Here is a 14,201-nt window from a genome sequence, read left to right as displayed (position 1 = left end):
GCCCTAAGCAGAGAAATACATATCCCCACAAGATGGGTTCATTTAAAACTCAGATTCTTTTGGCTGGTTAAAGAGACCATCACAGCCTCATAAGGCTCTGGAAAAAAAGCAAAAGAGAGGGAGGGAACAATGTAATCAGATCTGCTAGTCCATTAGACCTGAGATAAAAGGAAGGGAAGGAGGAACAAAACAATTTTGATGAGAAACCAGAAGTCCCACAGTACAGAAATGCAACGGTTGGCCTGTAAAAAACAACTTAAGGACATTGCATGACTGAAGGAAAAAAAGAATAAAGATCAGATTATCAATGGCAATGAATTCAGGATAAACTGGAACAGAAAGGAAGGACTATGAGACAGAACAGCAGAGCTTCAGGAAGCCAGGTCAGGACTGAACAGTACAAAGCAGACATGCAGAGAAAGCCTGCAGAGGCAAGACAGGATGGTGAGGGAAGCAGAAACAATACAAAAGTGGGGACAAGACGAAGAAACGGTAGAGATATATTTACAGGGCTCTGGCTCTGTTGGCAACAAACAAAACAATAATTGGTGACCCAGACAGCAAATTCCATACAGAAGCTGCACTGGAAACCAAAATTTTGGCCTTTCAATACGAAAAGAGGGCTGAAATAAAGACAGCTAGAGACTTCTTGCCAAGATCTCCATGACAGGGCAGGAGGCAATGTTTTTAAATTGAAAGATTTATACTGGACATAAAGAACAAATTTGTTGTCATGAGGGCAGTGAAACACTGGAACAGGCTGCCCAGAGAAGTTCTGAGTGCTCCATCACTGGAAGTTATCAAGGTCAGGCTGGATGGGTTTGAGCAACCTGGTCTAGTGGAAGATGCTCCTGTCCACAGCAGTGGGATTGGACTAGATGAGCTTCAAAGGTTCCTAATAACTCTACCACTTATGACTCTATAATGACTTCCAACTTCCATTCCTGTGTCTCCTTAGCAGTCTTGAAATACAGCAGCTGTGTTCTGTTCTATCCCAAAGCTGATTCACAGAGCAGCAAAATAGTTTCTTACAATGTCCTCCAATAACTCATGGAAGGGCGGCCTGAATGACAGATTTCATCACTGATAATGATTCATATCACACACTCTTTACACAAACACACGATGCATCTCTCCTGATGTGCACAGCAGACCTGCTGGATTAAAAAGGAAGAAAAAAAGAATATAATAAAGGTGGGATTTGTACACTTTATTGGAGAGAAGAGAGACACAGAGAAGTGAAGAAAACAACAGTTTCACAAGTATAAGAGTCATCTGTAACACTGGAAAACTGGCCTCTGGTAAACATCTCCTTTAATCCTAAATCTTACAGTAAGCCTAAATATATCATTTAGTTCAATGGCATGACTAGATAACATCAGAGTTTCAGAACCACAATAAGATAGGGATGTCAATAGACAGAACTAGAAAAAAACCCCATATATATTGAAAACAATCTAGTCAAGAGTGTTTTGTGGCTTTTTTTAATCTCATTTAGATTAGAAGGATTAAAAAAAAAAATTAAAAAAAGTCAGAACAACAAAAATATTACCTGGCACCAGGAAAACATTCCTCTGGCACAGAATACATATTTATTCTCATTCTGCAGATACTCCAAAAAACTCCTTGAAACATTCTCTAAAGTTATGTATGATTTTCCATCCTGATAAATTAGGTTCCTGTCAGTGTTTTATAAAACAATCCTTATTTACCTACTCTTCTTCTCACATTTTCCTTTGTTTTCATTTAGCAGTCACACAATAGTCAACAGCATATATTTTGTCTGATTGTATCCCATGCATTTTCTGTCACATCTATATTGTCTTTTACTCTTTGCAGTGCTTAAAATTTAGTACAACGCACCACAAAAAACTAATAATAATAGTAACAGTTAATAATATCGTCATCATCTAAGGAAATTCCCACATTTTTAGGCTGTTTGTAAGGTTTAGAGAGGAGACTAAATGTAAACTACATGTCTTGAAAAGGAATTCAAATTGTTTTTTGATCAAATCTGCCTGTGACTGGGCTCTTGGAATACAAATTTGAAATGCCCTAGACAGACAGAGCACATCCAGGTCACAGTAGCAAGCCCCTTTCCATTCCAGCATCAAACCTGGCAAACAGTATGCCAGAGGTACATGTGAGGACAAGCCCTCAGCAGACAGACAGGAAGGAGCATCCATCCTGTAACTGCCAATTTCTGGTGAGGTCTTCCAAATCAAACTGAGGTGGTAGCCGTGCAATTATAAAAAACAGGAGATGGAGAATGGTAATAGAGCCTTGTGTCTGGAAATGAGCTCCTCTGACTTGGTGGCAGAAAAACTGAAATGTACTCCCCTGCAGCTTCCTCCTCCCCAACCATAAAATGCATTCCATAATCTCCAATAAAAGAGACATACTAAATTCTGCAAGAGATTGCAACACTCATTACAACTAAGCTACAAAACCAAATACTAAATTCTGAAAGATATGATTAATACTTCCTTCACCCAAAAGATTTTTTAAAGAAGTTTGAATCAAAAATTTTAAAACTTCAGTCACAGAACAGCTGCAAAGTCAAGATCACTGAAGACTTGGTCTTGGGACACACATAGGTTTGAAACAATTACAAAGACAAGTGAGAGAAAAACGATAGTGAGAACAAGGTAATCTTTGATTTCCATGTCCTCTAATCCAGCCCCAGTTGAAGCCAAAGAACCAAAATCCATAGCTTATATTCTTCCTTAATGTGGAGAGCAGGCAGAGGATATATATACAACTCTCATGGTTAACATTAGACCTTTCAACCAGGTAGAACAAAGCACTAAATCTGCAACTCCCCTGAGTTCTTGTGCACACAGGAACTAAAGACAAGCAAAAGGCTGATGTTGCACACATATCAACTCTATTCCTCCAACCACAACAACAAAAGAGAAACTAAAAATAGGCAACCAGTTAAAAGAATGGCTACTTAACACACTCTCATCTCAAGTAGATTTCCTTAAAATAAGTAACAACAACACACCTTCAGAATCCAAAGTTAAAAGTGTTAAAATTCAACCAACACACACCAAAAAAAACCTTTTTGATAATGAAACTCATGGTCAACACCACCTTTGATTGTCAAGAAAGTGTTGTGGAATCAAAAGGCACAGTCCAGGCACTGCTGTGCCTGCCAACCCACCCACGTGCTGAAGCAGCCGTAGGTCTTGACCGCACCAACAGAGCTGGAGAGCAGGGGCTGTAAATCACAGCCTTGCACATTCTAAAAAAGAAACTGGTATAAGGTTTTGGAGCAAGTGTTAAAAATAAATGCATTTTAATGGGTGTCCAGGCCAAGCCCTTCAAACAAATTACTGCAAATATTGAAATATAGATCTGGTGCTAAAAAGGAGCAGGTCATACTTTAATCTTACAACTGGGATAATATTTCCTTGCTACAGAGAACATTGCTAATTAATGAATGACTTTCAGCCCCAGCTAACAGATGTGTAGAAAGCTCCAGAGCTATCTAGACTACCTTGAGAAAAGAAAAAAGTATTTTCTCTCTTCTCTAGTTGTAAAAGCATAGCTAGCTTTGCAGAGACACAAAGCAGCGGGCAAGGTTTCTGATTATCCAGGGAACACAGAACCTGCTTGACAGCAAGCAGATCTGATTAATGCCTCTACCCTTGTGACTTCATCATGCCTTCTTTGAAAAGGATCAGCCTCCAGTTTCTGATAAAGATCACTTCCAAGCTTCTGAAACCAGCATAAAGTTAGTGTTGATGATGAAAATGAATTCTGTTCATAGCCTCAAGAAAATCATGACTGCTTTAAAGAGAGGCAATAAAAAAGTAAGCAAAATGTGACTTTGGCTTCTTTTGCTATTCCAGTTGAAGGGTCAAAGGAATTAGGTGGCCTGCCATCAACTCAGTGCTTGCAACAAGTGGTCCTTCCTGATAAATATGAAAAGAGTGCAGCCAGTCCACAGACCCAAAATTTTCATGTAGAGCAGAAAATCCTATTTGCATGATGGCCCTTGCAGAGCTCAAACTAACAACAGCTACTTCAAATTCCTGCTTCCACTCCCTGTTTCTCAGCCACTACTGGTCTGTCACTTGATGCTTGGACTTGGTTGCATTACATGAACAAGCTCAACAGCCAGGGCTGGAAGCAGTCCGAGTTTCACAGTTTTACTCCCCAGACAGTTTTCGATGCTCTGGCCTTTTCCAACACCTCTCATCTTCAGTCCTACACTTTCACTGCACACCTGTTTATAGGAGAGGCTGGAGGAGGGAGAAGCCATTTAAAGGTAGGTTCTCACTTAAGTAACACTGAGAGTCACAGAGGAGAGAACAATGGAGTTGAGGTTTCCAGCCAAAGTTTGGGGGCACTACTACCCCTTTACTCCACTGTGATTAGCAAGTCCCATACATAACTTCCCAGAGGCACCTCCCTTGTTTTCTGAGTGCCTAGCTTGCAAGATGGAATGTGAATTAAACAGTCATGACACAAATATAAAACCTCTGGGTTAGATTTTCCAAATCTAAAGCTAGTTACAGATTTTCTAAATTGCAAATTCTTTACTTTGGTTTTCTTCCATACCCCATTTTTCAAGTGCTGCAGTAACAGAGCTACTGAACGCAAAAAAAAAAAAAAAAAAGCCAAAACCATTAACTGTTGTTGTTAGAAGTTCCAAATAGAAAATGGGTCTGGGCATGTAGGTAGAGCAGAAAAAGTGAAGAGCCTTAAACTTTCTAAGCAGAATCTCAATTCATCGCTTGCCAAAGAAAAAAAGGCATATGTGATAAAGAGCACAGTTATGTCATGTATTGAAGAAAAGGTCATACCTCAGGAGCTCCAAGCTGCCCAACAAACCCAGGGGAAAAAATAAGACTTGTAGACACAGCAGAATTGTGTTAACTTAAGTCTGACACTGCAATGAACTGAAAAGTTTGCACAGCCTTCAGATGGGAGCTGGCTTCCCGCCAGCCAGCTTGAACCACAAACAGAACAAGCTTCCCTCTGCCTTTAAGTGTTGTGTGGGCACATTCAGAACATCATAACAAGAGGCATGAGAGAACATCAAGAAAGAAGTCATACCTCTGTGCTTCTGATCATACAAAACTGATTGTTTTGTTGTTTAATACCAGGATGCATTCAACGCAGCCAAGTCAAACAACACGGAAAAACTGGAAGCGCCCTTAGCTAGCCATCATCTTCAGTGTCACAGAAGTGGGAATGAGGAAATCAGATCATTTCCTGCAGAGTTTTGACTCCTGCAGAGGCCTGACTATAAAACACACCAATTCATCCAGAAGTTACTTGCATAAAGATTACAGTGAATGAATCCACACTAATTATCCAAGGAGCAGTAGCTCCCAGACAGGGCAGGAGACACTGCAAATGTCCTCTGCATTTGAAAAAAACTGCACTACCTCAGATAAGTTGTGTTGTATTTAAGTAATAAATAAATCAACACACAGCACTGCAGAGTTTAAAATATTCTAAACTTAATCTACGTAATATCAAAACAACCTGAAACATACTTCATGGCTCAAGGATCAGTAATTTAGAGGTAACAGAGTTCCAGATTTCAGAACCAACAGCATGGAACAAAAGATCAATGCCAACTGGGAAAGAAATTATTAACATATGTGGTACAGCACTAGCAATGTAGTGCTAATTGCTAAAACTACAGTATTATAATAAAGAACACAGATGGTGTTTGATATAAAAATAAATAAATAAGAGCATCAAAAATTATTTGTTGCAAAAAACAAAAAGAGCTTATTACACTAGCTTATAATTTGTTTAGCAACAAATTATGTTCTGCACTTGTCAAAATAAGAATTTATAGTCAAAATGTAACTTAGTAAGTACACAAACCAATGCCAGGAGCACATTTGTTAAAAAAAGTCTTCATCTCACAGATTTCACAGGTCTGTTCCTGGAAGCTGGGGAGTATTTCCACAAATGCTAAGAGATGACAGCCAAGGCTTGAAGCTGAGCAATACTCTTTTTTTCTAGCCCGCTCCTAAACAAAGAACAGCACCCTTCAAAGTTTTTTGGGGGGAGCAAAGGGAGAAGGTTTATCTTCATACCTTTGTTGGTATACAGCTAAATGTATAGAGCAGACAATAACCCATTGGCCAGGACAGAAAAGACTTTTTCAGCTCACTGTTCTATCTATTTTTAACCTAAAGCCTTGAAGCTAAGAAATCATTATTGTATATTCTTTAAAAAAAAAAATTTAAAAACTTTTTCTTTTTTAAACGCCTGAGCATGTTGTTCTTATTCTGGAAGCCTATCTTCAAGAATAAGTAACCCAACGCCGAAAATCTGTTTTCCATAAGGATACCAGTCAAGCTGTAATTATGCTTGCAAGCATAAAAAAAAGAGTCAGTTTTTAATTTCTACCTTAAGATATGGGAAAGTAGTTAGCTTTGATGCCAGTTTCTTCTATTCACTTATTTTATCAGTATCATTCACAGTTTCTAATGCAAACCAGATGATAACAGCCCAATTCTGACTAGCACACTAGCTAGGTGTGTCATTTCCACCACCTGTTCTTTAGCAAAGCAGAAAATATTTATCTCTTTTCCCATTTTTATACCATAGTTGATCTTGTTCTGTAGCTCACACACTATTTACATGACTGGAAACAAAAAGTGCTTAAAGTGTTGTCAGAAAGAAACTCCTGCGCCAGGAAACTCTCACTGACCTCTCCCTGCATAAGCCCAAGAGGCAGAACTCCAGCTGCCACTGGAAAAGGGCTCCCAGCTCTTTGCTCACAACCCACGGTGGCTGCAACACTGGGCTCATCTGCACAACACTTTGTATTACTAGTGCAGATCACTCTGCATCGCTGGCCCACACTGCAGCCAGGCCAGCCTTCTCTGGACACTTATCCACGCTGTGAGAAGGACCTCCCTGCACTTACCATGACATGAAAAGTGCTAAATTTTCTGTACCAGAGTATTGTGGTTCCAGAGCAATTTTGCTGTTCCCTGTTGAATATCTTTGTGATTAAAAAAAAAAAAAAAAAAAAAAAAGAGAGAGAGAGGAAAAAAAAAACCAAAACCACGACACCATTATTATTAGGAGTTGGACTTGAGGATGCCTGTGGGTCCCTTCCAGATCAGGACAGTCTCTGATTCTGTAATTACTAAATAGTTTCCAAGAAAAACTGGTGTCATTCAGTGTGAAGTGAATGCTGGTGACAATCCCAGTGTTGTATTATATTAATACACCTAGGGAAGTTGTACTTTTTTTTTTTAATGTGGCATAATTGACCCATAGCAAAATAAATCTTCCCAATTTATTTCTTATTACTATCCCATTGTAGTTTTGATTAGAAGTTATTCTTTTTCCTCTGGCAGACAAAAAGATCAAATTTTTTTCATACAAAATTGATCATGTTATGTTTGTATGACATGTGAACTCGGACCATCCAAAATTCCTTTCATAATTCCTTAATTTATTGACCAAACATACACTTTACTTTTAGTGTTGAGTATTAAATACAGATATTTGTACTTAAACTTCACATCTGAGGATGAAAAGCATAAAATAGTCAGTAATGATTTAGGAACACATACACTTCAGATCTACAATGCAAATGTATCTTACACAGTTGATCATATCTTATTAAAAGGCAACTCTTATTAACTCATTATTTTTAAAAAGCCCTAACTAGTACCTTACTCCTCAAGCCATCCTTTACAAGTACTGTTTCCAGAAAAAAATCTTTCTTCCAGGCCCTTGCTTTACCAGGGCCTGGTAAAGCCCTGACTCATTTATCAACACAAACCTTCTGTTTTAAAAGCAACACTGTAGTGTGGAATTCAGCAGTGATACATAAAACCTGTTGGTTCACAACCTGTTGGCCACTTCCATGCCAAGCACAAGACTGCAAACAGCTTTTGCTGCCACACCTAAGCCAGACAATAACCAAAGGACACTTATAGTGTCCCAAAGTGCTTATAGAACACTATAAGCATGTTGTCACAAAATACAAGACCTCCTATATGTAGCTCAGATTGATTAATAATTAGTTAATTACTAATAAGTTTTGGAATTTTTTTTAATATGTAGGCTTGGTTTTGCTCACACATGCTATTTTCCCCCTACACAGTTCAGTTTTCAGTTAGACAATTCTCTACAAAAACAGGAGAAAATATTTTGTTATGAATGCTTGATGTCAACAAAGATAGATGCAGAAGAAACTTAGTCAAGAGCACAACATATGATTGCACATTTTATTACCAACAAGAAGACAGGGGAATAAAACCCAAATCAACTTTCCTGCAAGCATGAGAGAGGGTGAGACTCCATCATTCAGATGAGAAAGCAATTTATAAATAACAGAGGCTGACACTTTAGAGGATTAGTTACAGCCTCACTCCCAAGCCATTGCCATAATGAAGGCACCTAGGAAGAGAGATGTACATGCTTGTTTGTTTTTATGACATCTCTTAAAGGCTTTGTTTAGCTTCAGTTATCATGGTCTGTAAACACACAGGCTCCAAATTAGAGGGCTTGTAGAACCGTGTAGAGCACATTTCACTTACTGCAGTCTCCCGTTTCTGCCACAATGCCAGAGGTTTCCTGCAGCTAAGCCAGGGTCTCGCTTGTATGGAGACATCACAGGAGGCACAGCCAGAGCACTGGGGCTGGCACAGGGAGACCTCCCCGCCCTGTGAGAGCATGGCTGCTCAGAAGCTGCTATGAAAAATTTCACTGGACAAGCTCAGAGCTGACATAAACCAGCAGCTCACAAGTGAAGAGTGAACACGGACAGCCAGTGCCTACCAGGGTCTGCATGGACCCAGCCTCAGCTCATCATGGATCCTGGATATCACCATCTGCCCACTGCCTACAGAACACACTGCTGATTGGAGCCCAGCTTTGTATCACTAAATCCATCAGCAGAATTGGGCACCAGCATTGACAGCTGCAGCCGAGAATACAAAGAGCAGTTAAGTAACCAAGTTTCAGTCACTAACAATGAAAACAAAAAAAAGAATAAATGAAAGTGCGAATATTGGGGATAAATTCACAACAAACTATTTGCAGCTGAATAATCCAACGCTACCTACAAGCACTAGGGGAGGTGGGAAGGAAGAAAGAAAAAATCACACAGAACAAATAAGATTTCTTAATTTCCTGTAACTTATAAAGGAAAAGGATTATAAAAGTTTATTATGATTTATGCGCTCTCCTCATGATGTTCTATTGAATGCTCATGCTAAAGACAGCTCCAGCCACATTCTTTTAATAGCACTTGTAGTTTATGTTCCAGGACAAGTGCCAGTAGCTCATGATCCTCCTCTTATCGATTCTGCCTTGATGGAATGAAAACTCATTTTCCTGGTCTTGACACACAAAGCCCCTCTCTTGTATACTACAAATATACACATATAAAATAATTTGGGTAGTGGAAAGCATTTAACAAGATCAGGACCAGCAGTATGGCCAGACATAAGGCCAAACAAAATCCCCTCTTGGCAAAGAAGTTTTGTGACCAATCCTTGCCACTTCACTACTGCTGTAGCTGCTTAAATTTCTCTGGCTACAGGAATTCTACAGGGAAGTATTTGTCCATGGGATAGTTCCATCTTACAGTGGATTTGCTTTCAATAATCAAGTAATTTTCTGAAACTAAAAGGAACAGGTAGTGCAACACATGTACAAAGAAAATATATGAGTGTAGTGGACAAAAAAATTGTGCAATATGATCACTCTGTCAGCCGTGCTTTTTTCCTACCATTTTCCTACCATCAGTAGGAATCATCAGTTCAGATGACAAGCCAGAATACATTCAGGATGTTCAAAACTCATATCTTCTGCTCACCCCTTGGGTGCTCAGTCCAGGACACCAGTGACAGTGATGAATACATTTAAACCACAAACAACTGAAGTTAAACAGATTAGAAGCTCACAGAAAAATACAGAAATCTCATAGGAAAAATTTTCAGGCACACAAGACCTATTAGGGTGCCTCATCTAAGTAGCTGGACAAGTTTTTTGAGACAGCACAAAAAAATCTGCCTCCTCAACTGATAGTGAAGTGGGAACTCTGGATCCAACATTTCTCACTCATAGTAGCAATGCTGGAATAGGCAAAGATGCCCAGTCTCCTAAAATCATAGTTAGCTTTGTCAAAGAGGTACTTAACTGAAGCTTCAGATGGCCTATTATCCCACTATACATCAACTTTTGGTTATAACGTGCTCTGGGGTAACAGACACTTACCTAGGAGTCCCATTCTGCATAGCTGTTAGGGAACACACACAATTCATCTCACTTTCCTTTTCAATATTAATTGTTAGACTTCTAACTCAAGGCTATCTTTATCTTACCCCAGTACCAATCTGATTAACGGATGCAAACCTTTCACCTTTCAATTACACAGTAAATTTTCACTGCTTCATGAAACTGATTAATCCTGTCATATCCTTACCCATAGATAACTTAAAACGCGTCTTCAGTACAGAACCAATTATCTTTGACCGATAAAGGAGGCATCCTTCCTTCTTCTTATTTCCTTTGGGTCGTCCTTTTTTTTCTACCTATCAAGTCCTCTTAGGTGAGGTCTTTTCACTGCAAGAACAGTGAAAAGTGAACTTTGAAACAGCACCATCAATCGCATGCTTTTAATATGTTACTCTTGGATTAATACTCTACAGGTTATATAGGACAAGTACTGCAAGTCCTCAAAAGTAAAAAGCTGAGATAGTCTGCAAAATGTGCTAGAAGAAGCTAAAGGAAAACAAACACAGTTTGAACATGGGTGGTTGATTGGACGATCTGTTCCAGTCCCAAGCAACCCTCCCTCAGTAGCTCTGTGAGAGTCACAACAGCTATGCAGCACCCACCTGGCTCAGGTGTGGTGAGGAACCACCGTGACACTCTGCAGAGAGGAAACACAGCCAATGTCCAGCACTCTTCTCCTGAATAATTAAATGATTGTCTAAAAGACTACTTTAGAAGTAGCAGACTGCCTGGAGAAAGGATTTTTGCTCTCTGTTCTGTTAAACTGGTTTCCAAAAGAGAAATCAGCTTTGAATAAATAATGCACACTGTGCAGTGTGTAGGGGTAAGTGGCTACATTTACTTTAAGCACAGTTAAAACAAAAACATCCATGAGTTACTAGGCAATCAGGATATATCTTCTTTCACTACTGGATATCAAATGTCAGATAGATCCTATGGAGTAAAAACAACAAAAACAAATTAAAAACAAAAAAATTCTTCTAATGCCATTAAGACCTCAAGGTAAACTCATATGACACTTTAACATAGAAGCATGAACAAAGAATTAAAGCATGAACATTTTCCACTAGCCCTTTTTCCAAAAGACCACTCACACAATAACAAATTCTCCCCTTTCTTCCCTTTTCTTTTTTTCTTTGTAAAATATGTCTCTGTTTGGGGAAGTGGAAACTTTCAAATGCACAGATGTTTGTGATTGCAGACTAGCAGCCTGCTGGGAGCCATTAATGGTGTAGAGAGTAAAGTTATTCAATCATCTATAAGTCACTTTTCAAAAGTGTTGCACTCAGTCGAGGGAGTGATTAATGGTGCCCAGCAATGACACAGATTACCCCCTGCCCATGCAAACTCTTTGATTTTAATGCAGTTAAGCTACTGAAGTAAACAAACCAATTTGGGTGTTCAACAAGCTCTTTGTCTCATTAAAAATTATTTGACTAGACTAGTGGTAAAAGAATATTGCATATGTCCCCAAACTCAATTTGGCATTCTGTAATCATAGCAGCAATTACATTTGCAAAAAAAAAAAAAAAAAAGTTTAGAAATTAACAGTAGCAGAAAATGGTCAACCTTTCATTAAGGACTTTCATTATGGATTTTTGTGCATAACAAAATTAATATTTTCTAATCACCATGGTACAGCAAGCAAGCTTCTGTGTGTTCCAAAGAGGCCAACAGCAACTACAGTCACTGGGCCAAAGTTTCAGCAAGTAGTTGCAAATCTGCTGTCCAAAAGCAGACAGCCCTCTACTCCCAAGCAGGCTTCTTGCAAATTGCAGGTCCTTCATCCCTCAAGAACACCTGCTGGAGCTTGATGTCCAGCTGAGCTTGGCACTTCATGTCAGGGCAAGTTTTCCTTCCCTCCCTTGCACAACCAAAATGATAAATATGAATGCAGCAAGTGGAATTATCAAGGTTGAGTAATTTTGTTTCTTTATTTAAATGTTAGGTGCCCCATAATGATTGGAATTCACGTTCTGGCAGTAAATTTGAGTTCATAATACCCATGAGTGTATGGCTACCTTTGTGCTGCACGCACATTCAGTGCCAGAGACAATAACCTCAGAAATCACAGGGAGAACCCAGGCACTTCAGCAAAGCTGAAAGCAAACCTCTGCCCAAGGAGTTCTGGAGGGAGTACCCACTGTGGGCATGGTCTGATGACCACTTCAATTCTTTCAGAGGTGATGCACCAGGACAGCGCCCCAGAGCTATTTACGGTGCTAACACCACCAGCTCTGTGAGAACTCCCACACCAGGCCTGGCCCTGAGAGGTGGCTGCAGCAGTGGCTGTGAGACACCTTCCTGTGCCACACCACAGCCCCAGGTGCCACTTTACAGCACCTTCCCTGTGCACATCACAGCCTTAACACTTCTACTGCTTAGCAGAAGTGTTACTTTCTGTTATTCACAGAGTAGCAACGCTAAAAAAATTACAACACCTCATCTGAAGTGGATCTGCCAGCATTGCCATCCTTGGTTTTAGGAAATGTCACTGGACACGTATTTCACAATATATCAAAGATTGCTTTCCAACCTTCAAACAGTTATCAGAGTCTCATTTTTCATCACATTCCTCCCAACAAATGATACCAGCCTTCCGCATGTTGTGTCTGAGAAAAATGTATCCGTTTCCCACGCATCCTGATCAGCCTCTTCACTCTGAACTCACTCCAAACCCATCTCCTAACACCCTGCCACTTCCTGACCACTCCTCTCAACCTTTCTTTTATCCTTCTGACACAATTTTTAGTGCTTAATCTACACAAAGCCACTGCACCCCAACCTGACAGGAACTTGGTAAAACCTGCTTAAATTGAAAAAAAGCACAATGGATGGCAGGGAGAATTATTTTCCTTTGGCAGTACAACATATTCAGCATTTAAAAAGTATAATATCAAAGACATATTCCAGATCAGGACAAATAGTACAGTTCATATACATATATGTGATGAGCATTTTAAGCTCCCAGTGTCTCATGATACAGGACTCCTATGTAGGTGTTACTGTCTGGTAAATTTACAGAGGAGGATCAATCTATGATAGGAAAAGCACACAAAAGTGACAAAAAGAAACAAAGCTCAGCAAACAGGGGTAGTATTTTATTTTCTTTATCAACACATAATTTGAGGGGGAGGGTGGGAGATTGTTCCAGCTATGTCATCCTCAGAACAGATATAATCCATATATAATCCAGATATATCTGGAAGGCCAAAGGCTTGCTCCAAATGATATTATTACACAGCATTAGAAAGCAGATTTTTGTCACCACTCCCAGTTTTCACAGGTACTCCAAAACATGGGAGATCTTACAGTACCCAGACTGTCAAAGTCAGTATGTAACAACTATAAACATCCAGGTTACTTTTACCTTATTTCTAACATTCTCATAGATCAATTTACTAACTCTTTTGTTGTACTTAATATGCAAAGAAACGTGCAAGGTTCTAATTAAAAATAATCACATATTTCCAGCAAGATGTATCTGCATGTAGCTTTGGTTCCAAATACAAAGTGAAATATAAGAGAAATGTGTTGGTTTGCTAATTTATTAAAAAAGAGTTTACATTTTTACAGTATGCTTCCTTTTTGCTTTGTGTCCTACTTTCTGGTCTATTAAAAGATTTCTTTGCTTTTTAATTTAAATTATCTTCTCTTTACCTTTTCTTCATTTCTTAGTTGACAGGATATTATTACTCCTCATGGAGAATGCTCTTCGATACATAAGACTACTTTAAAGCTGCATTTAATTATTCTCACTCATTTCCTCACTTGAAGCAGTGGCAAAGCTATCTATCCTGTTCTCTCAAACGAGCTTCATACATAAATCAATCCTAAAGAATCAAAACCAAAGCATTAATTGTTACTGTAAAACAGAACTGAGCTATGCAAGGAAGCTACAGATACTGAAACCTACAAATCTGAAGTCAGCATGAATGGATTTCTGTGTCAGCTCCACT

At 39.2% G+C, this 14,201-nt stretch overlaps 1 protein-coding gene across 5 annotated transcripts in view; it reads right to left on the bottom strand.

Moving 5' to 3' along the window:
- The window catches only part of SEMA5A (semaphorin 5A), a 403,052-nt gene that overhangs the window by 279,653 nt on the left and 109,198 nt on the right, over positions 1 to 14,201 (bottom strand). The gene's annotated exons all lie outside the window — the stretch shown is intronic.

This window comes from Ammospiza nelsoni, chromosome 1, assembly GCF_027579445.1.
Source record: "Ammospiza nelsoni isolate bAmmNel1 chromosome 1, bAmmNel1.pri, whole genome shotgun sequence".
In the NCBI taxonomy this organism is placed as follows: Eukaryota; Metazoa; Chordata; class Aves; order Passeriformes; family Passerellidae; genus Ammospiza; species Ammospiza nelsoni.
Note: the sequence above shows the minus strand (reverse complement) of the source record. Positions and strands in the feature narration are given on the sequence as shown.